Source organism: Lolium perenne, chromosome 4, assembly GCF_019359855.2.
Source record: "Lolium perenne isolate Kyuss_39 chromosome 4, Kyuss_2.0, whole genome shotgun sequence".
NCBI lineage: Eukaryota > Viridiplantae > Streptophyta > Magnoliopsida > Poales > Poaceae > Lolium > Lolium perenne.
Genome location: NC_067247.2, coordinates 12,423,291 through 12,447,934, shown reverse-complemented (window position 1 = coordinate 12,447,934; position 24,644 = coordinate 12,423,291). Strand labels below are relative to the sequence as shown.

General features: G+C 46.6%; 1 long non-coding RNA gene across 3 annotated transcripts; it reads right to left on the bottom strand.

Annotated features, from left to right (window-relative positions):
• Nucleotides 1-7,191: 7,191 nt before the first annotated feature.
• On the bottom strand, nucleotides 7,192-9,723 carry LOC127291787 (uncharacterized). Of its 3 annotated transcripts, XR_011742348.1 has the most exons (7): nucleotides 9,709-9,723; nucleotides 9,454-9,613; nucleotides 9,191-9,269; nucleotides 8,443-9,102; nucleotides 8,206-8,366; nucleotides 7,790-7,973; nucleotides 7,192-7,643 (listed from the first exon to the last, which is right to left on the bottom strand). It is a non-coding gene; the product is annotated as an uncharacterized lncRNA (long non-coding RNA). The 3 variants fall into 3 exon arrangements; XR_011742349.1 differs by lacking the exon at nucleotides 7,790-7,973; XR_007844722.2 differs by lacking the exon at nucleotides 7,192-7,643 and having other exon boundaries at nucleotides 7,957-7,973; nucleotides 9,454-9,610.
• Nucleotides 9,724-24,644: the final 14,921 nt, after the last annotated feature.

The following is a 24,644-nucleotide window of genomic DNA, read 5'->3' as shown; positions in this document are numbered from 1 at the left end:
TAAGTCTCCGATAGTGAATCGGAATACCCAAATACTTAATAGGGAACTGACCTTGCCCACAGCCAAATAACTCAGCATACTGGGCGACGTCATCCTGAGCCTCGCCAAAACAAAACAACTCACTCTTATGGAAGTTAATCTTTAGACCCGATAGTTGCTCGAATGCTGAAAGTATTAACTTCAGATTCTTTGCCATTTCGATGTCATGTTCCATAAAAAGAATTGTATCATCGGCATATTGAAGGATAGATAAACCTCCATCAACTAGATGAGGAACAACACCTTCAATTTGGCCACCAGCCTTGGCGCGTTCAATCATGACAGCGAGCATATCGGCCACTATATTAAATAGCATTGGCGATAGAGGATCACCTTGTCTAAGCCCCTTCTTGGTCTGAAAGTATTTGCCAATGTCATCGTTGACTTTAATGGCTACACTTCCTCCCGAGACGAAGCTTTGAATTAACCGCACACCACTCGTGAGAGAAGCCTTTCATTCTTAAAGTTTGTTGAAGGAAAGACCACTTGACCTTATCGTAGGCCTTCTCAAAATCAATTTTTAAAATTACCCCATTCAACATCTTACGGTGTAGTTCGTGTACCGTTTCATGAAGGATCACAACTCCGTCAAGGATGTTACGACCTTGCATAAAAGCAGTTTGAGAAGGACGAACCACATGACCAGCTACAGAATTCAGCCTAATGGTTGCAGCTTTGGTGAAAATTTTGAAACTAACATTAAGGAGACAGATAGGTCTATACTGTTGTATTCTTTCTGCCTCATTAACCTTAGGTAACAGGACAATCTCACCAAAGTTCAGGCGAAACAATTCTAGCTGTCCACTATGAAGGAAGCTGAACAAATCTAAAAGATCCGCCTTAATCACGTCCCAAAATTTCTGGTAAAACTCAGCTGGGAAGCCATCAGGACCCGGAGCTTTGTTGTGTTCCATTTGGAAAACCGCCTTCTTAACTTCCTCCTCAGAGTATGGAGCAGTAAGAAGGTCATTTTCCTCATCGGAAACCTGGGGTATGTCGGCTGTTCTAGACTCATCCAAAGAGAAGCTACCTTCCTCTGGTGCGCCAAACAAGCTTTTGTAGTAATTAGTGATATATGACTTTAGTTGCTCATGGCCTTCAATCGTACCCTCACCCTGAACTAAGGACCGAATACGTTTTTTCCTATGTCTGCCATTAGCAATACTATGGAAATATCTTGTATTCGAGTCCCCTTCCAGAATAAATTGGGATTTAGAACATTGATACCATTTAAGCTCCTCCTCACGCAGAAGTCGCGCTATCTCCGCATTAGATTGGCTTTTGAGCTCAATTTCCTGCGTGGATAACGGACGCACCTCTGCTTGGGCCTCGAGGTCATCTATGATAGATGAAAGTCGCTTCTTCTCTTTCTTTAGTAAACCAGCTGTGTGACGGGCCCAACCAGATAGGTGTTTGCGTGTTGCACGCATTTTATTATTCCACCTCTGAATTGGATTGTCCCCAACAACCGGTCTTTCCCAAACTTTCTTGACCATATTCTGAAAGCCTTGTCGATGTAGCCATCCAATTTCAAACTTGAAACGGTGGGCTGTCGGTGGTCTAGGCAATCCAGTGGTCAATAGGATGGGAGCATGATCCGACAGTCCCTCAATACGTTCTAGGGCACGTACGGAAACCATAGGAAATTTACTTTCCCATTCGGTATCCATCAGGACCCGATCTAGTTTTTCGTATGTAGGCTCAGGAAGGCTATTTGCCCAAGTAAACAGCCTTCCTACCATTGAAACCTCCCTTAAATCCAAGCTGTCAATGACTGCGTTGAATAAAAAAGGCCAATGGTTGTCAAACCTGCCTCTGCTCTTCTCAAATGGGAACCGTAGCATGTTGAAATCCCCTCCTATGAGGATAGGATATGGGTTATCTTTAGCTAGGTTGACCATTTCACGAAGAAAAGCGGCCTTAAAATCCTCCCGGGCGGCTCCATACACGGCAACAAGAGTCCAAATGAAATTGTCAGCTCTGTTTCGGATATGGAGTTTTATGTGAAACTCGCCATACGAATCAGCCAACACTTCCACAGATTCGGACTTCACTCCGAGTAATATACCCCCAGACCTTCCACGAGGTGGACAAGAGAACCATGCAAAGTCTAGACCTCCTGAAATTCGGTTTAATAGACTTTGCGAGTAATCTCGTTTACCAGACTCAGAAATGGCCAAAAAATCCAACTTATGATCCCTAATACAATCAGCATAGTGCAAGTGTTTAGCCAAGTCACCGAGACCTCTGCTATTTGCAAACATGCCATTAATTGGGAAACTATTGAAGATTTTGAAAATTTTGAGCGCTTCCGCGGTTTCTTATTGGAAGAAGATTTAGATTTACGGCTGGATGCTTTCAACTCATACAATGAGTTAAGTCCGTCCTCATCCAAACCCACCTCCGACACCACTCCAACTAAATGGGAGAGTAGCTGACCATCTGATGTGGCATTCACATCCTCCTCATCTAGGTAGGTGGTGTCAACCTGAGTCGAGGCCTTAGGAATAACCGTTAGACGGTCAAATTCCATATGCCTCAAGACCCTAGTCGAAACATTAATTTGATTTGCATTACTACCAAGACTTATCCCAACACTATTAAGCTTAGAATTAATGGACGGTGATGAAAAAGAAAGAAAAGACTTTGAACTTTTAAGCATACCATGTGAATCCAAGTTCAACGCCGCCTTACGACGCATGGCTTTCTTCAACGAATTATCATCCGTCGCAGAAGCTCCATCCACAGATACCTCAAATCTGCCACTTCGGCGAATCGGGGTAACCCCATCGGCGAAAACCGGCACTGTGGGAGGGGGCGTGCGTGGTGACGCGGAGTGAGCGAGTATCCTCGTGGTCGATGGAGACCCTTTGTCTTGGGGTGGCGAGGATGAAGTAGCAGCCCCCCAGACAAAGGAGTAGCAGGTGTCGTCGTAGGCGAGAGGGGCGAGGTCGATGTCGCAGCCCCCCTCGGGTCCATAGCGGCCTGCGACGATGGCACAAGGGCCGCGTCGTCAAGGCAGGAACAGGTCGCCGCGGCGCAGCTGGAGCTGGCCATGACGCTCACTGAAGGGAGTGCGCTGAAGAGGGCCCGTCCAGCCGCAGCATCCTCCTCGCCACCGCTTACAGCATGTGCGTCTAGAATGGCCACCTCGTCGCTAGTGACACCAGACGAGCAGGCAACAGCTGGTGCGCCTTCCGGCACATGGTCAGGTGCCGTTGCAGCAGCACCTGCGATCAGCTCTGTCCTACCAAGGACAGCATCATGCAGCACATTCCGGGGAACATCATCAAGAGACGAGTTGAGTTCAAGACCCTCACGTGCAAGAGAAGTGAGATTCACTTGAGTACCAAGATCAGCCCCTGGTGTAAAAACAGTAGAAGCAGACAGAGGCTCAGCAGCGCATGTACGTACTAGACCAAGAGACAACCTGCGAATTCTTGCTACAATTTCCAGTCCTCTGGGAGTCCGTGGGTTCGGATTATACGGTGTGATCGCGACTACCGACTGCCTCGACGAATTCGCCTTAGAGGACACTGATTTGCCATGATTAGAAGAAATAGAATCCTGCACATCAACCGTCCATATTGACTGACTGTCACCCTGGCTGACCAAAATGTCCAGTAGTACCATCCTTAGCTTCTTCCTTACTGTTATCCTCCTCATCACCATCATCTCCCTTACGCCGCCAAAAAAAAGGAACAAACGTAGGATCAGGTACAAAAACAGTGGCCTCTCGACGGAAGATGAAGTCGAAAGCCTTGAGTTTATCAACACAAGAAGCACCAATGTAAGAACCGGAAACATCAACAATTTTATCCAAAAACTTCGCATTGAGCATCCCCACCAGGATACGCACAATGCCCCGGCTGCGAAGAGTGACAAGATCAACATCCAAGGTGGTGCCAATGAGAGAGCCAACCGCCCAAAGACCTAGAAAATGCCTCACAGTATAAGGAACTCCCTGCACATGGACCAAACCTGCTCGAGCTCTGACTTATGTGGGACATCTTGCGATTTCCACATAGAAACAGTCGCCTGGGCTTTGAAAGAAGGCACTCCCATTTGAAAACCAACAATCCTCTCAAGGTCCTCAAAAGAAGGCAAACCAATCAAGAAAGCATCGTCACCGTGTGGAAGAGCCTCCCAAGTCCAATTAGAATTCGAAGGACACATCCTAGACATCAGGTTCTGGATCGCCGAAGCGGGCACTGACTCACCATCAATCTTAACCAAAGCAGTGGGTGTACTCATCGGAGCTAAGTGGGGTTTGTGCACACTATCAGGTAGCTGTAAGAAAAGAGTGTCATCTGTCCCAAAAGCAGTTGCAAAAGCGGATGGTTTCGGAAGCTTCAGAGTAGGGCACCGAACCGTGGGATGTTTCATATTGTCACACACCAGACAATAGTGTTGTACAGTGCAATCCTTAGAGCATGTCTAGCAGGCCCCTTATATTTCTGCCCCGTATCTCGCTGCTTTTTCGCCCCGTATCGAAAAGTTGGCAACGGAAGAGCCATTCCGTCTAGCAGAACCCGTATTTCGCCCCGTATTTTCAAAAATAAAAACCCCGGGAAGTTCGATTTCATTGATCATACTACGGATCATACATACGGATCAACGATTCTACATCCAGAATGCGCGATCCTACTCGGGGAGGTCGACTAGGTACGAGTCCGCCTCCGCCTCCGCCTCCTTTGCGGCGGCGATGGCCGCCGCCACCTCTTCCTCCTCCGCCCTCTTCCTCTTGGCGTCGTCCTTGAGGAACTGCCGTAGCTCCTTCAACAAGTCGGGGGCCTCCTCGTCATCGCCGGCGAGCGGAGCTCCTCTAGCGCTGGTGCTCCCGCTGCTGCAAGCCTCCTTCGCCCAGCGGCGGCGCTCCCAGTCGGCGCACCACTCGTCGAACTTGGGCCCGCTCATCGGCTTCATCGGCGGATCCTCGATGTACCAGCGCCCGCCCCGCACGAAGTCGATGAGCTTTTCCGGGACGCACGCGGCGCCGTCGTACTTGCAGGCCGCGCGACGGCTGCCGGCGGCGGATCTCTTGCATTGCCGCCGCCACGCTTCCTCCACGGTGTCCGGCGAGCGGGATCGCTTCGATCCGCTCGCCGGCGAGGCGCTACTGCGGCGGCGGGAGTCCATGCAGGATCTGGGGTGGAATGCGGCGCGGGGGAGCGACTAATTGCTCGCCGGAGCAGGAGGAGGAGGCGGCGGCGCACGGCGGAGCTAGGGTTGCGAGTGAGGGGTTAACCCCTCACTCGCACCTGCGCCCACTATAAGTACGGGGCGACGGGGCCGATTTCCTGGGCCCCGTATTCCGCCGAAACGGGGCGGCCTGGATACGGGGCCTGCTAGACGCCCAAACTCGCTCCGGCCCCGTATCCCGCCGGAATTTTACGGGGTGAGCGGGTTATACGGGGCCTGTTAGACATGCTCTTAGTGGCGTGAGAACTGACTGCACACTTCCAACAATTCGTGGCTTTCTTCCCTTTACCTTGCACACCCGAAGAAACAACCTGAACTGGTGTTGCAACCGAATCATGCACTACCTCAACCTGACCAATAGCTGGAGCTTGTGCCATCTGCGGTAACATGTTCTGTGCCGGAGGAAAAGCCATCGGCATGGGTAAAACCTGTTGCTGCGGCATGCCTTGCTGCACCTGCTGGCCCGGCTGCGGAGGATTCTTCTTCCTCTTGTTCCTAGCCGCACCCTGCCCCGTGGCAGCCCCTGCAGGAGGAGCCCTCTGCTGCTGAAACGGCGCATATTGCTGCATATACTGCTGAGTGGCAGATTGATGTTGATGTTGAAAATGCGGAGGAACAAGGTTCTGTTGCTGAGGTTGCATGAACTGCGAAGGAGACATGTATGCCGGCGGCCCTGGCTGGCGAGACGGCGGCTGAAGGGGCCTGAGAGGCGGTGGAACCGGCTGCCTGAACTGGCCCGGATGCATCGCTGGAGGAGGACCAGGAAAGTACGTAGGACCCTGTCCACGAACCGAGCCAACAGCATGGCCCTGCGGGACAGGCGCCATCAGCGGGTGAGGAGCCGTTGTTGCCGGACGAGGGACACCCGGCGCATCCGAACCGCCCGCCCCCGCCGAAGGACCTGCCATAGGCAGCAGCGGCGCCGACGCAACAACGTCCGCGAAGGAGCGGGGCCAAAGGGGCGGCAACGGAGTCGGAGAAGATGTCGCAGCCGGCGCACGCAAAGTTGTCGACGAACTTGGGGGGCGGCGGTGGAGACAGGCTTGACGAAGAAACGGAGGAAGGCGCGGCCTGACGAACGATCGAAGGAAAGCTGGGTTCCCAAACCCTACGCATCCGACGGCGTAAGTGGTCCCAACCGAAGGAGCGGCTCGGATCCGCAACATGCACGCTGGCCCCAGTATCGGAGAGCTGATCCGTGATCAGCGCATCTTCGGAAACGGTCGCTGACCGAGGGAGCTGCAACGCCTTGCACTACTACACGGTATAGATTTTGGGGCACTCCAAAGTGCCCCTATATGTTAACAAAGTGCCCCTAATTACCTTTAGAGGCAGTTTTAAAAGTGTCCTGGATACTTGTGTCCATAAATGTATTAGGGGCAGTTTAATTGAAATGCCCCAAAGAGCTTTAGGGACACTTCAAAAACTGCCCCAAAAGGGATTTAGGGGCATTTTGCAAACTGCCCCAAAATAACTTTAGGGGCACTTCGAAAACTGCCCCAAAAGAGGTTTAGGGGCACTTCAAGAACTGCCCCAAAAGAGGTTTAGGGGCACTTTGAGAACTGCCCCAAAAGCGCTTTAGGGGCACTTTAAGAACTGCCCCAAAAGGGATTTAGGGGCACTTTACGAACTGCCCCAAAAGGGATTTAGGGGCACTTTACAAACTGCCCCAAAATGGCTTTAGGGGCACTTTGCGAACTGCCCTAAAATGGATTTTGGGCACTTTGTAAACTGCCCCGAAAGAGCTTTAGGGGTAGTTCAAGAACGCCCCAAAGGGATTTAGGGGCACTTCGAGAATTACCCCAAAAGGGATTTAGGGGCACTTGGCGAACTGCCACAACATGCAATAGTAATTCATACAATCCAATAGAGCCAAAACATAACCACCACAGTAAATAATCTGGAATACCAGTACCATCACAGTATGTAACATCAAAATCAGAGGATTGTAAGCACAGTATTCCATAGAACAATATAAAGCAGAAAACAATACAATTTCATGTGCTACATCACTTCAAGCTGAAACACGAGAAGCTCAGGGCGCTATAATTGCAATCACGTTGGGGGTCTCAAGCAACAGCTTGGAGAGCCATGTCAAAGTTATCTTCTGCTGGTGCGGTTGATTAAACTAGCATGTGATCAGGGTGCAACAATTTCAACTGGCTGCAGAACATATCGAGCCTCCAATTCTATTAAACCAAAGAAAGACATGTGTGCAGGAACTATGACACAAAAGACATAATATAGTGTGTTGTCGCTGGAAGCGAGAATGACGTTGTCATGTATTTGTCCAGAGAATTGATGAATGGCACGTAAGCTCCTCCCCGTGTCGAGGGCCCGCTTTGCTCGTCACCGGAGCTCCCAACATCAGACCAATCATGGAGTCATGAACTTCTTTGAAACTAAGAGCAGCGGAAAACCAAATTGTTATAACCAAGGGAAGATAGATGAGCATATTCAATGTAGGCAATACATACATCAGTTTAATTGAAGAGCACACCATTATATATTAAACGATATTACTTCATGGTGAACAGCATTGCACTACCTTCCGTCGATACGATCAACAAACCACGGATACATGAACATTGATTTTGGTTGACATTATCGTCATGTACTTCCCTCAAAACGCAGCATAACATATTAGTGTTGGAAAAACGCAACATAACAGATCAATATGGTGCTCCTAGACTTGAATTTCACTCCACCCGAAGAAGATGGTGTCCATATACCTATGGAGAACATGAAGGTACATTATCTACCGCAAAACGAAGTTACAGTTTCAAATACATCAAGTTACGTACTGCAGGTTCTGCCTCTTATATATAGCAAGTTCCTAAAACAATTGGTAAACTGGATTCGTTTGAATGTACATTTAGATATGCAATATTATCACATGTTCCTTTTATCACCATGGTATGGCAACACTACAGTCTGCAGTTAAATAAACAGGCAGAAACTGACCTGACGAGATGGAAGCAACCTAGCAGTCCATCCCTCGATCTCCTTGACGCCAACATCAAAGCGGGGACTGATGACTCCACACTTGTTCAGCCTGCCGTTCAACTCAACAACGATCTTGCCAGATATGTGGTCATCCACATACTCAAACTCACCAATGTAACCTGCATAAAAGAGAGGCAGTGAGTAATTTGTTCTCCCTGAGAGTGGCAGACGAAACAAAAGTGAAACAGAACTAACCGTGCTTCTGCATGACGATAAGGAACTTTATGATCACCTTGGAGGAGGGCCTGATCATGATCTTGCTAGCTTACAGAATAACCACCATGAGGTATATAAACAGCATAGTTTTCGTAATTTATCCGCAGTGGCAAGAACAGAGTAACAGTGCAGTAGCTTTTGTTAAAGCCTACAAGTGCTGTGGATTTTGCTAACAGAAATATCAACAGATAAGATAGAGAAGCGCCCTGGATGAACAGTCAGTCTTTCATATCCATCAGCCCGCCTGTTGTGATCTGGAAAACGTGTTGGTGGTCAAGGGAAAGAACTTCTCGACATCTGATCATTGCCAACTTATGTGAAGCTTTCAGTCATGGAGATTAGCAGCTAGAATTAAATTATACATATGATGTGCAAGTCTGAGAAAAGCATTTTTTATCAAGAGCTTAACAACTAGTAACAGTTAAAGCAATGAACAACAAAAGCAGTAAACATGCTTAGAGTAAAAGGATATGGCTTCTCCCTCAGGAAGGTTAGGGGCATCAAAGATCTTGCAGATGCGCTGCTCGCCCTTGCCTTTCCTCAGCATCAACTGGACCGTGGCTGCATGCGTCAGCACGTGGCCTCCCGCTGGTTTTTTGGGGTCAGTTATGAACATACCACCACCTGGATCCGCAATCACTGAAACAAGAACAGAACTTACGGTTTGAGATCCATGAATCTAAGGAACTCTTTCTTGGAACAGACAAGATTAGATTGGAAAACACACCTTGGTTGGTGATGTACACTGTAACATTGAACTCCTCAGCAATCTTTGTAAGGCGGGACAGCATCTGAGCCAGTTTTTGCTGCAGTTCCAGAGCACATACACTTAAGCAAGTATATAAACTGGAAGCTATCGATTATTCACGAGTTGCTTGATCTTTCGACATAGTTAGGTAGTTACAATATTTGCAGCAATGTTATGCCTACCAAGGTCTTCATCTACTCGTTCTTAAATGGATTAAAAGAGCCGTACATTGTCAAGCTCACCTCAGTCCTCTTGTAGAACCAGCAAATGTCTTCGAAATAACTGACCACTGCCAGCGCATTGTGAGCATCAGATGCTTCAAAGTTGTACGTCGTCGGTGGGTTCCTGCGAATGGTGGTTGAGCAACCGTGGCCTTGGGTTTCCTCACGAGCCTAGCATCTGCTGAAGTTAGAGTATCAGAGGAGGAACACAAGAAATTCATTAGAGGAAATCTTGTAACTGAAATTAGAAAGAGTACACAATGCAATCTGTACTACCAGGGACAAGAATCCGATCAAGAGCCGAACATGGATATTCCAAGCCTCGGTGCAACATTAGGGAAATGCCCAAGATCATAAACATGAGGACCTCCACCAGAAATTCTTTGTTTCCTTTATTACCATCCCTATTGAGCAGCTTTATTGCAACGACCTGCAACAGATGCTTCTAACATTTCAGCTCGGAAAGTGTCACAGTCACACCCCATCGCATGATCTAGGACAATCAGAATAAAAAAGATAAACTGGAGTAGCTCGCTAACAGCATAAGTTTCTCAATTCAATGTGGACGTGCATCAGAGAAAAGTTCATAAGCCTAACTGCATCTGGTTATGATGACTGATGAAAATGTATCAATATTAGGGGAGAGTACAAAGTTTGTGTAAATAGAAGGCACTGAAACAATCAGATCTGACAAAGGAGGATTAAAATTATGAAGAAGTGATTATAGTGAACAATCACAATGATACTCGACCAAGTATGAAGATGCTGCTGAAAAAACCTAGTGGTGTTACAGGTCGCCACCTATAAAACTATTACATCTATATTGTTTACTGAAATGAGTGGTTTTACTCTAAAGAAAGGCATTGCCCCAGTTCATCTAAGAAGAATACCAAAAAGTCACACTGACTTAGTGAAGGTTGGGCCTAACACATGGTTACAAGCGTATTAAGAAGAACGCACACTTTACAATCAGTTCAGTCATGCAGATGTCTGGGTGTAAGTGGGCTGGCTACAATGGTGCCATGGCATCTGATTTTGAGGTAGCACCTCTGTATTTTTCGTCATGAAATTTTGAACTCTACAATACCCTCATAGAAGACAAACTAAAAGGAGACTATAAGAAACAACCTAAAACCACAACACTATTCTCCTATGAGGTCGCACAAATATAATGTACGAATGAGCTTGACTTAACAAACTTTTCATAGCTTATCATAAGTTTTATTTCTCAAGCTTCTTTTTAAGGATAAAATTGGAACCACACACAGAGAAACAAGCTTGTCTACATGAAGATAAAGTGAACACTGAACAAAGAAGCCTACAATTTGGAACTAAATATATGACTAAACACTATTATATGATCAAACATAGATTTATGACTCTTTAAGCTTTCGCAAAAAAAAGACTCTTTAAGCAAACGAAAATCAGACTAATATAAACAGTATGAGTGCTACCATAGATATTTTTAGTTAAGACGAGCCTATCTGTTTTGGCGATTTGCACAAAAATAACCCAAAACTGAAAGAAAATCACAGACTGACCCTCCGGCGAAACTATTTCACGGATCTAACCCTTTTGTGTGGCGCCCCTCTCATGGGCGCCACACATGCCCATGTGGCGCCCCTGGCGCTGGCGCCACAGACCCATCCGACGTGGCCCGTCGACGCTGAGCTGGTGACCCCGATCCGACGTGGCAGCACGTGTGGCGCCTCTCTCGCCGGCGCCACACTTTGAAAGTGTGGCGCCCCTGGCAAGGGCGCCACACATCCACTTAAGTTTCGGCCGCGCGCGCGCCCCCAGCCCGACCCTTCTTCTTTCTTTCTTTCTCTTCTCTTCTTCTCTCCCCTGTGGCGTCCGGTTCTCTCTCTCCTCCCTCTCCCCCCACCAAATCCACCACCAAATCGTCAGATCTGTCTGTGGAGATCGTTCCCCATCCATTTGTCAAGGTAATCTCCTTCGAATCTTCTCCATTCATCCATTAATTTCATAGATCGGGCAAGATTTGGACATGAACCCTAGACATGGTTTATTTTTTTTGTGCACTCTATATTGTATTGTTTGTGTTGGAGATGGTAGCCTCATGTATGCATGTGTTTGAACCATAGATTTGTTGAAACCTACATATGAAATTTCACATGTATGTGTATGTACCCTATGTATGTATGTGTATGAACCCACATGTATGCCTAGTATTTGTGATGGAGTAACTCATATTTGTTAGTGGAATGGATCGTAATATGGTTCAAAAATGTAAACATGTAGGATGGCCGGTCCCGGTGGCCGGCGAGGCGGTCGAGGCCGCGGTCCTGGGCGCCCCCGGAGCCGGGGAAGGGGCCGCCGCGGTGGAGTAGCAAGGGCCCCACGGTCACCGTCACCTGCATCTTCCTCGTCTTCGCATGAGGAACGCTGCTTCGAGTTCCTCCTCCGCATCGACGACGACCCACTCGGCATCAAGCGGCTACCGGACAAGTTCGCCGAGTTCGTCGACGGTGTCGAGCCGGCGCACTTGCAGCTACAGGAGGCTAGCTGCAACTTCTGCCGCTGGTCCGTGGAGGTCCTGTTCGACGGGCAGGGCAAGATGTACCTGCACACGGGGTGGGACAAGTTCGCCCGTGACCTCCACCTCGAGCCCGGCTGCCAGCTCACCTTCCTGTACGAGGGGGACGGCGAGATGATCGTCAAGGTGTTCGACGACACCGCCTGCCGCGTGCACTACCACACCGGCGAATCCGGCTCCGACACCGATAGTTAGAACGTCGAGTGTTGTCAACTCTATCTTCGTTGCTTTGTGTTGTTTGAATGCTATCTTAAATTGTATGAAACTATGTGCTACGATGTTAGGTATGATGATGTTATGTCCATGATGTGTGTACGAAATGGCTGTTGATATGATGTGTGTATGACATAGCTTTTGACATGATGGCAGTTTTGTTGGAATATGGTAGGATTTTTCATGGTTTTAACACAAGTCAATGTGTGGCGCCCTTCCCACTGGCGCCACACTGCAATGTGTGGCGCCCCTCCCATCGGCGCCACACATCCATGTCTAATTGCCCAGAACATACTGTAAGAAAAATCGTCTGGGACTTAGCCGTTTTGGCGAGGCTCTTTGTGTGGCGCCGATGCCACGGGCGCCACACTAGCATGTGTGGCGCCGCTGCCACGGGCGCCACACGAAGAGGGTGTCCAAAACGGCTAAGGACTTATCGTCCGGAGCCCCTGGATGTTCTCGACCCAATAGTTCATATAAGTTGGCATGTGTGGCGCCGATGCCACGGGCGCCACACTAGCATGTGTGGCGCCAGTGGGAAGGGCGCCACACATTGACTTGTGTTAAACCCATGAAAAATCCTACCATATTCCAACAGTTTTGACAACAAGAACATTGCACTGAATATGTACCACACATTGACACAGCATAATGGTTCAAATGACAAATAAGGTTCGACGACATCAAGGTTTCAATTACAATAAGGTTCAACGACACGAAGGTTCGAGAAGATCAAGGTTCACACAACATAAAGGTTCGACAACAAGAACATAGCCAAAGGGATATCACTGCGTGGCAAAGGCTCCCTCCCCCCTTGCCTTCTTCTTCTTAGATTCTTCAGCCAATTCTTCCTTCTCCCTTAAGTCACGAGCCAACTGAACGACCGAATCGAAGAAGTGGTGGCGCTCCTCCGTCTTTGCAGCTTCCGCTTGAGCTCTCTCCTCCTTGATGCGTTCAGCCTCCCTAGCCACCTCCTCTACGTGCATCCTATTGGCCCTCTCCCTCGCAATTTGCTCAAGATGGCAGCTCCTCAGGAATTTTATCCGTGCCTCGCGGTCCCGTTCGGCCTTCAGCTTGGCATTCCTCCTCTTGTGGAACAATAGGTATTCCTCATACCCCTTTGCATACGGGCACGCTCGGCCATCTTGTTGTCTTCCTCCTCCTTCTTCTTCCTCTCTAGTTCTTCCTTCTCCTTCTTCCGCACCGTCCTTACCGCCTCCTCCCAAACGGACTCCTCCTTCTCATTGCCCTCCCATGCTCCCTTCCCCTTGGTGGGTTGAGTTGCCATAGCTGTAAACCAAATTGAAAAACCAAAGTTAGTCATGGAATATGAAAATAGAAAGTACAATGCAATTAGTAACTTGGAGACACATACGGATAAGGCCCCGCTAGGTATCGTAGCATACTAGTACCGCGACGGCCACCATGCCGACCTCTACTAAGCCCTACGTGAATCCTTGGTTGCCTTGGAGCTTGTTGCCATTGTGGTTGATGCCTTGAGGCGTATTGCCTTGGAGCTTGTTGCGTAGGAGCTTGTTGCCGTTGGGCTTGTGTGCTTGGAGCTTGTTGCCGTTGGGCTTGTGTGCTTGGGGTTTGTTGGCGTTGGGCTTGTGTGCTTGGAGCTTGTTGCCGTTGGGCTTGTGTGCTTGGAGCTTGTTGGCTTGGAGGAGGTTGTTGCCGTTGGGCTTGTGTGCTTGGAGCTTGTTGGCTTGGAGGAGGTTGACGCGTTTGGCTTGGAGGAGTTTGACGCGGTTGGCTTGGAGCTTGTTGGCTTGGAGCTTGTTGGCTTGGGGTTTGTTGGCTTCGAGGTTGATTTGAGGCTTGTTGGATACTTGATGCTTGACTTGTGCTAGCATCGTTGCCCTTTGATTTTTTGCCGGATGTGCACTTCCTTTTATTGTGGCCCTTACTATTGCATGATCCACAATTAGTTGGCTCGCGAGCCTCTTGAGAACTCGGACTCCCAAACGGTGAGCGGGTTATTGTAGTCGACACGTCTAGTGCGTGCCGCTGTGAGCAAGTGGGAGCAAGCCAAATGAAGCAAAGAGGGCCTCCTACATGTGCATTCACATGTCTTTAGGGACACACGGAAAGCCCGGCCTCCGTGTTGGACACCACCTTGTGTGGTGCCTCCCGGCTCATTCACTTGGTAAACCCATTCAACATTGTCATAACATGTAGCCGTTTGGGAGTCCGCCTTCCTCGCCTGAAATTCCATGAACTCTTCAACCTTCGTAGGGAACTCGCAATTCCTAGCAATTTCCTTCTCCGTTTCATCGGTGTAGTTCTGGAAATAGACATTCAACTTCTCGAATGTGTATTGAATGATTGCCATCACGGGCAATGCACGGACACCCTTCAACACATTGTTGAAGCACTCGGCCATGTTGCTTGTCATTTGAACATATCTCCTCCCATCCTCATCATAAGATCTTGCCCACTTTGAGTTAAATATGAGGTGTCTATGAAGAAACTCTTGACCACCCGCGTTGAGGTCTTTGTGCTTCAGCAAGCCGTTGTATAGGTTTGCGAAGCGGCGCTCAGAGTAAGCGAGGCAACAATCTTGAAGGAGGTCAGACAACTCTTTGCTCTTGCATGCCCGGTAGAAGTTTGCACAAAAATGCCTCATGCACCATCGGTGATGCAAGGGAGCATGCCCGGGAATTGCAAGCTCCACCGCATTGCTTGATGACGATCGGAGATGACACACACTTCCTTTGAGGGTGGTATGACCCTCGCCCTCAATATATGGAAAAACCATTCCCAGTTATCATTGTTCTCAATCTCTACCAATGCAAAAGCCAATGGTACTAAACGGTTGCTCGCATCACTTGCTATTGCCACCAATAGTGTGCCCTTGTATTGCCCGGTCAAGAAGGTACCATCCACGGCTATGAAGGGCCTACAATGTTTGAATGCCCTCGTGCATTGCTCGAATGACCAAAATGCACGGTGAAATTGTAGGATAACGTTGCATAGAAAACAAAAAATTTCCTACCGCGAACACGCAATCCAAGCCAAGATGCAATCTAGAAGACGGTAGCAACGAGTGGATTATCGAGTCTCACCCTTGAAGAGATTCCAAAGCCTACAAGATGAGGCTCTTGTTGCTACGGTAGACGTTCACTTGCCGCTTGCAAAAGCGCGTAGAAGATCTTGATCACGGCGCCACGAACGGGCAGCACCTCCGTACTCGGTCACACGTTCGGTTGTTGATGTAGATGACGTCCACCTCCCCGTTCCAGCGGGCAGCTTAAGTAGTAGCTCCTCTTAAATCCGACAGCACGACGGCGTGGTGTCGGTGGCGGTGGAGAATCCCGGCGGAGCTTCGCTAAGCGTGCGGGGAAGAAGGAGTAGTGGAGCGGCTAGGGTTTGGGGAGAGGGGGGCGCCGGCCATCTAGTGGTGCGGCCACCTTGTGGTTGTTGAGGTGGCCGGCCCCCTCCCCTTGTTCCTCATTATATAGGTGGAAGCCCCAAGTGTTGGACTACAAGTCTCCGAATAAGACCCGAACCCAAAACCTTCCATGTGATAGGGAAACCTACCCAAGGTGGGAATCCCACTTGGGGTGGGATTCCCCCCTTCCATGTGGGGGGGTGGCCGGCCCCCATAGGGGGAGTCCACTTGGGACTCCTCCCCCTCTAGGGTTGGCCGGCCATGGAGGTGGAGTCCCTTTGGGACTCCGCCTTCCATAGTGGTTTCTTCCGGACTTTTCTATAACTTTCTAGAACCTTCCATAGAACCTTCCGGATCATTTTAAATCTCATAAAATGACTTCCTATATATGAATCTTATTCTCCGGACCATTCCGGAACTCCTCGTGATGTCCGGGATCTCATCCGGGACTCCGAACAAATATTCGAACTCCATTCCATATTCAAGTTCTACCATTTCAACATCCAACTTTAAGTGTGTCACCCTACGGTTCGCGAACTATGCGGACATGGTTGAGTACTCACTCCAACCAATAACCAATAGCGGGATCTGGAGATCCATAGTGGCTCCCACATATTCAACGATGACTTTAGTGATCGAATGAACCATTCACATACGATACCAATTCCCTTTGTCACGTGATATTTTACTTGTCCGAGGTTTGATCATCGGTATCACTTCATACCTTGTTCAACCTCGTCTCCTGACAAGTACTATTTACTCGTACCGTGGTATGTGGTCTCTTATGAACTTATTCATATGCTTGCAAGACATTAGACGACATTCCACCGAGAGGGCCCAGAGTATATGTAATAACCCAGAACATAGGAACAATGAAGGGTAGATTTAGAAATGGGATGTGCATTTCATCGCAAAACGGGGGAAATTTTCGCGCCTTATTGCAACTAAACCTAAGAGGGATCGAGGTTCTCTCTCATTTTGCACTTAGGGGGCAATGTGAGTTAGGGAAATTTCGACATGATCTCTTTTGTATCTTGTTACCTTGGGGAATGATTGCATTTGATAAGTGTTAAACATTTAAATATAAACATCACACAATATAAACAATGAATTTGAAATTCAAACACAAGATATAAATTCAAATCACTTTGAATTTCAAAGTGAATATCAAATACAATATTTAATCAAGAATATACACATTACATAATACAAAAGCTCATAAACCAAAACTTGAGCTTTATTGATATGCAACACAAATTACAGAGTCTTTACAATATTCTTGATACAAGAATGGTGACATAATAATCAGAAATAAAAGAAAAGGAAAAATTACAAGTTTATTCTAAACTAAACCTAAACTTAGTGGCTTGAGGATGATCTTCTTGCCATAGCATAATTCAAACCTGCAAAACAAAACAAAGAACAGATACTAACCAGAATACAAGTGTTAGCAAAGTTCAGTTTAGACAGTTAGCAGAAATAACACAAAATGCAGTTTGGACAGTGAAACTGTCACAGCACACTTGTGCTTGTCCAAATTTCTGGACAGCACAAGATAGGCATAGGCAGACCAACACTGAGCAAGTCACAGGGGCTCAAGTTTCACCATATGAAGGCTGTTGCTAGCCAAGCAACAGCAAGGCAATGCAAGGGGTGAGTCATAAAGTAACCAGGCTTGTGTGTCATGGCCAGGGAAGAAGTAGAGACCATATAAATAGCACACAAACCCTAGAACCATGACAGTCGACCACATAAGCAAATCACCAGGTAAGGGTGAAGCAAGAACAAGCACCAGTTCATCCAGTTCATACTCAAGAACAGAAACCAACACACAACCAATTAGCCCCAGGAATCATGGTGACCTGAGAAGCTCAACCAGAAACTGGAGGTGAAGGGCTGTGCACAAAAACCCCCAAGTCTGCATCAACCAAATATTTCACACTAGGAGCTGGAACAAGGTATACCAAGATCCTGGACAGATCCAATGGATCTGATCCATCATATATGCATGATAAATCATGGGAGTGAGCAGATGCTCAAGTGGGTAGATCATCACTTGGTTTTCACCAAGGATTACTGCCAGTCAAAAAGCTACTAAAAATAGAAAGCATCTAGGTACAGATCTTGTACACAGAAACTAGCACACATGCACAGATGCACACAATAGCCAGATCAGATGCACTGATAGCACCAGTAGATGAATTGCAAGGATTAGCAGCCAATAAGACTACACAGTAAATCCTAAGCTATGAACCATCAGTAAACCCTAGATTTTCATCAGGCAAGCATATTGGCATTCATATCTAGTATGATCCCCAAATATGCAAGCAAAGGTTGAGTAGCCACAAGATCCAATTAAATAGGTGAGCAACCAATCAGTAGCAAGGCTACTGAGGTCACATCACACTTAGCATCAATTAAAAGAAAGCCAAACATAGTACATCATTATCCAGGAATGGATTCAGAATCATTTGCTTGCTAAACAATCATGAATAGCCAAATCATTTGCAAGCAAGTCATTTAAATCATTACTGCATAAGCAGTTCATCATAACTTAATTAATACAAGCATGAATTTATCACAGATCCATGCTTAGCACTGACAGCAGCATAATACAAGGCAACACAGTTTAATCACTGCATCATAGCCACTGGAGCAAGTCCAGGTAGCTTGAATGAGCAACAACACAAGTAAGCAACAGTATAGTGATGCTTGAGCATCAGCATCACAAAGAAATTGAATCACTTAGCCACAGAATTAATCAGTAAGCCATCACTGACAATTAATTGATCAAATGGATCAATTGAATCAAGTCAAGCTACACAGGGAAGCTAGCCAACAAGCAAAGAATGATCCAATGGATCACTAGCTTGCATAGGAAGCACATAAGCATATCACAAGCACCACTGGCACACACAAGTGTCACTGATGCATCACAAGTACACCTAGACAAGCAAGCATGATATGCCAGTAAGCACAAGCAAGCCATAATCAAGCATAGCATGGCATAGTAAGCTCAATAAGCAAGCACAGCAGAGCATGGCAAGTACAGAGCATGCTAGGAGCAGCAGATGAGCAAGTAAAGCATGAATCGCAAGCAAAGCAACATGGGCCAGTACCAGTAACTAGTAATTTGGCCATGAGCTTGCAGTATATAGGAGCACAGGAAGATTGAGCAGCAATGGCATAGCTCTGTGTGATCACAGGATCACCAGAGAGCAACAGAGCATGAGGAGGAAGAAGAACAGTAGCAAGGGAGGCGCACAGAAGAGAAGGAGGAGGTGAAGTACTTACTCGCGCCTGGAAGCAGAAGCTAGGGCATGGCGAGGCAGTGCTCGCGCGGCCCTAACAGCTGCAAGTCCAGGGTAGGCGCCGACGTTATGCTGGCGAACCCAAACACGAACCAACACCACCGTAGCGAGCACCTGAGGCGACGGCACGAGTACTGCGAGCAGCACCCGCGCCAGGTCAACCCCAGGAGCGCACCCATCGTCGGCGAGGACGAGCGCTCGCCGGAGATCGTTGAGGCGATTCTTCCCGAGATCCAGAATGGAGGCGATTCGCCAGTAGAGGAAGAGAAGGAGAAAACCACGCGGACAGATCGATAGATCTGCACGCGGCGGTTCTGATTTGGTAGGTGGCTACGGCGGGGAAGCACGGAGCTGGCCGGAGCGAGGCGGCGGCCATGGTGGCGACGCCATCGCCACGGGCGTCGCAGGAGGCTAGGGTTAGAGACGAAGAGTGAGAGAGGGCCGAGTGAGTGAGAGAGGTGGGCCGTTCGGCGCCACCGACCCATGAGGGAATAGCCTTATTGGGCTGTCCTTGGGCTTTAGGTAAATGGGCTGGGCCCAATAGGGGCCAGGGGGCATTTTTGTCTTTTAACAATTAATAAAAGGCCAGAACTTTACCAATTTTTAATAAATAAAATACAACTCTAAAAATCCATTAAAAATTGGATTAATGAATGAAAAATAAATCTTAACAAGAATAAATATGAAATGGAATTTATGAAACAAATTCAAAATTATGAATTTTAAGAATTTAAATAATAACTTGGAATTTTAAACTATTATTTCCTTGTATTTAAAATTCAAGGAAAAATCTCAAATATGTTCAAATACTTATTTTCAAACATTTCAAAATGAAATTCTACTATTCCAAGTCATTTCTTTTGGAAAAGGGTATTTTTCCAAGAAAAATACTATATTCCTTTTTATTCCAAAAACTATAAAGGTAACTCTATGATTCCAAATTATTTTTGGAATGATTAAGGAAAGCACCAAGTAAAATAGCTTTACTTTGAATTGTTGTACTTTGTGTGAATTAAAATAGTTTATACTTTTAAATCAATTGCAAGTTACCGTCAAAGACATAAATCTTAAACTCAACCCTAAATTGATATAACTCAGCGGGGTAAAGGGATTCAACATAAAATAATACATCCATGATTGCATTATTTGGATTTTATAACATTATCCTTACCGGACAATGATGCTTCTTACAGAACCCGAGGTCCAGGTTCCATCAACCGCATTGAACTGCACTATCTCGCAGTCCATAGGCAAGTTCACCCTTGCTCATGTCAACTTGAGTATTTTCTACTACTTTAATGCAAAGTTATATACTTATCATTCCTGCATCGCAAATAAAATATTACTTTCCAACTATGAATATGACTATGTGGTTAGCAATGGAACCATGGTATGTGTTGATATGGTGGAGGTTCCATTGCATGGGTTATATCACCCTAGGATTAAATTACCAATGCCGTCCAGTGATTCTAGCGCCGTACAAACCGCGTTGACCATGAGATCTATAATGGCTCTGGGGAAGCCAGCCGTATCTTTTCCCTTCTGCACGCCAACGGATTGGTAGAGCCGGTGGGGTGTTGGAGGCACTGCCGCAATAGGTTGGGATATCCTTTTAAATCCCCATCCATTAGTGATGATAAGCTCTACCATCTATGAAGGATTGACCGGAGTACACCGTGAGTAAAGCCGTATTATCGGGAGAAGTCTACTGGGGGTGTACGGTTGGACAAAAGGGTGGGTTTGTGTAATGTCCCAGGTTTAGAGACGATCGAGGGGTAGATTTTAGAAAGGGATGTGCATTGCATTGTAATTTACGGGGAAATTTCGCGCTTTTTAACAAAAACTGCATCAAAGGGGGACAGGTTTCTCTCTCAACACTTTACAGGGTTAGGGTTTCGAGAGAGCTATGAACTTGTTCCTACTTAGCTAGATTAGGGTTTTGAGAAGAGAGGGGAGAGTTTGCATCACATCCTTAAGTTGCATGATTGAATTCTAAATTAAGTTGTATGATTGAATTCAAACCAAATTTGAATTTGAATTTCAAATTCAAACATCAAATGGATATCTCATTATTCACACTTGAGCTAATTCAATAAACAATTATAAGTAATCAAGAATTTAAATAGAACAACAATTATAGAAAGCTCATTAAGGAAAATTGAGCTTTATTGATATTCACACAAGATACAATGTCAATTACAATATCCAGAATTGAGATATAAATTTACAACACATTACAAGAATTGGAGAAATAGAAAATTAAAAGAAAAAGAAAAGAAAATTACAAAGTATGAATCTGTTCTAAATACTACAATGTGAATATCAACTAATCTTGAGCTTGATGATCATCATGTCTATTTGATTAACTTTTTGATCCCTGCACACAATCACAAAGAAAGCAAGTTAGGTTAGAAACTAAATGAAAAGGGTGTGGATATGATCAAAGCTGCCGAGCTGATCTTCTCACAGCTCAAGTCCCAAGCCTCTGGTACACACATACACACAGGCAGCACACACAACATGTGTGCATGCACAACAGCACCACACACACAGTGAGTCACCAAAGTGAACTGGTGGAGCTGTCGACCAGGGAAGCAAGGCAGGCTAGGTATAAAACCTTTTCACCAAGCCAAAACCCTAGCAGCTCCATCGGCAGAGTCTCCAGGGTAAGAACACAAGCACAAAGAAGAACAGAAGAACAGCCATCGCTGTTCAACCCGCCTAACTCACCACAACACTGAATCAAGCACCAGAAGATTGCAAGGAGGAGCAGGGCAAGCATCATCACCACACTGAAGAAATCCTCTACACCAACACCCATTTTCTAGGAGCTGGAGTGAGGTATACACAAAAGAACCTGAGCAAACACATGCTTTGCTCATCAATAAGCATACACATGCATCACAGAATCAAAAAAGGGTAGGAAACCCTGGATGTATCATCACTTGGTTGCAAAACCATTTGGTGCCAGCAAATAAAGCAAAGGCTAGAAGGAAAACAACCAAGGGAACACTGGTTGTGTCAACACAGTGACACAACCAGAGAAATCCATCATGGATTTGATCCTAATTAGCCATTCCAAGTCACCAAGCACCTAACAGTCTAGCTACACCATCAGAATGGTAGAAATACAAGTTTCTACCAGTATTGTCAACATCAAAAGGCTTCTGGCAGTCAAACATGATCAGCCAGAAAGCATTTGTCCATGCACAGCAAGCCATAGAAAGGGGAGCTACCCTTGACAAGATCACAAGATCACGCTTGTGGCTACCTCAACCCACACCAACACTTAGAACCACCACATCATCACCGAGAAGGTTCAGGCGGTGGGCTAGGGTACCCAACCAGTGGTTGGCATCCAGCTAGCCCTAACAAATTCATTGAAATGATCATCACTGAATCACAGTTCAAATCATTCATCCATCTATTAAAGCCAGATAAACAGATAAATGAAACAGACAAGCAATTGATGCACCAGGGTCTTGCAAATGATCAAATGGATCATGGCAGGCATCAATTGATGCTTAAGCAAGCAACAGCACACATCAGGCAAAGCCTGTGTGATGCATACACAGCACAGAGTGAGCCCCAGAGAGCCACAGAAAGAAACACAGCAGTTAACTATCAAGCAAATGATGATCAGATGATCATCAGAGCTTGCTAGCTCTTGCTACAGATTGCCATAGCCAAGTACAACAACAGGAATTAACCAGCTACTGAAGAAATCCAACCAAGTCATAACTGAATAAATAGATAACTGAATTAATGACTTTATGATTGTATCCAGAAGCACATCAAAGGCTTGATGAACCACTGGATCAAGATACACAAGTAACACACATAGCATTCATCACTGAAGAATACTATTAAGCCAATAGCAATGCTCAATTGAGCATGCTCATGAGTTTGAGCACAAGAAATAGCACACCATGGCACTGGCACTTGCAAAAATTGCCAGGAATACACACAGTAATCACAGCCAGGGCAAATAGTTGAATACACTTGATGATCTAGCAGTAATAGCATCAAGGACAAGATCACAGAGATAGAATTAAGCAAGAATTGCAAACATAAGCAAGCACAGAGCCTAGGAATCTTGCACAGAATCATGTATAGCATGGCAGGATAGCACAACAGTAGTAACCATGGCAGTAGCAAAGCCAAAGAGATTTACAAGAAGCAAAGACAAAGAGCATAGCAACACAAGCACAGTAGCACATGAACAGGCTAGCAAGGCACAAAGAATAAATAAGATAGTCACGGCAAGCATCTCAACATGGAGATGCAGGCCAGTGGCTGAGCAAGACGAAGAGGATGAGGAGAGAAGTGAGCAGAGCAGACAGGGAGAGTAGGAGGCGATGGATACTCACCGGTGAAGTGAAGCGCAGGGCACGGCCATGGCGGCCACGGCGGCACACGCCGAGGGCGTAGCAGCGCCAGGCCAGGCCAAGCCATGGCGGCGCCACGGCACCAGCACCACCACGGTCAGGCACGGCGGCGCCACGGCATCTGGAGCGTCGGTGGCGACGAGATCGCCACAGCACTCCACGCCAGGCGACCAGAGCGAAGGGGGGCAAGACGAGCAGGCGGTGCTTCACAAATCGCCGCGGTGGATCTGAAGCGCCGTTGAACGGCGGTTCAGATGCGCCATGTCTCGCCGGCGGCGACGGCCAGAGATGGCCGGAACAATTCGGAGAAGACGGCGGCGACGCGGGTGTCGCGAGAGCGTGGGCGAGGGCTAGGGTTTGCGAACGAATGAAGGAGAAGGGGTCGGTGCGACCGACCGAGCCCAAGTGTGGCTCGGGTTAGGGTTAACCACTGGGCTCCACTGGCATGTGGGCCCAGGGGCAATTCAGTCATTTCATAATTCCAATAAATACAGAAACTTTGAAATTATATAAGAAATGTTTAATAGCTCTAAAAAACAATTAAAAATATGAAAATAGATCAGCATAAAATTCTCTATCATAATAAAATACAAAAGTGAATTTTTGAAGACAATTAGGAATAAGTCTTCATTTGATGATTTAAATAATCATTTAAATCACACATATTATTTTCAATAAAGAAAATAATTCCATTAATGCATTTGGACTTTAAAAACACCTTGACAATATTTCAAGGTTGTATTTACCCTAAAGCAAGTATCTCCAAGTTGTTCTTAGTATTAACCTCTCACATGAAATAACAACGACATCGGAAGGGGGGGAACAAACCCTAAAACTGGAATCATGCATAATTGCTTCTTTAACCATTGCCCTTATCGGACAATGATGCTATTTTTCAGAGACAGAGGACAAGGGTCAGTCCACACCATCCAACTGCAAAACTTTGCGGTGTTGTGCAAGTTCATCAGTTGCTCATGTCATTTGAGTATTTCTATCAAATTACTTGCAAAGTATTATGGTTATCACTATTGCATAAAAATCAAAACCACTACTTTCATAACTATGAATATGACTATGTGGTGGGCAATGGAACCATGGATTGTGTTGATATGGTGGAGGTTCCATTGCAAGGGTTATATCCATCTAGGATTAAACAACAAATTTCGCCAGTGATTCCTGTGCCGTAATACCCGTGTTAACCATAAGATCCGGAGTGGGACGGAGTAGTCAAAAGTGTTTCCACCTCTCGTTCATCAACGGATGCTCATTACCGGGTGCTCATGATCTTGCGAGACTTGATGCAGGGGTGGGAACCCGTAGAAGTCCCAACGGTAATGAGGTCTATGATG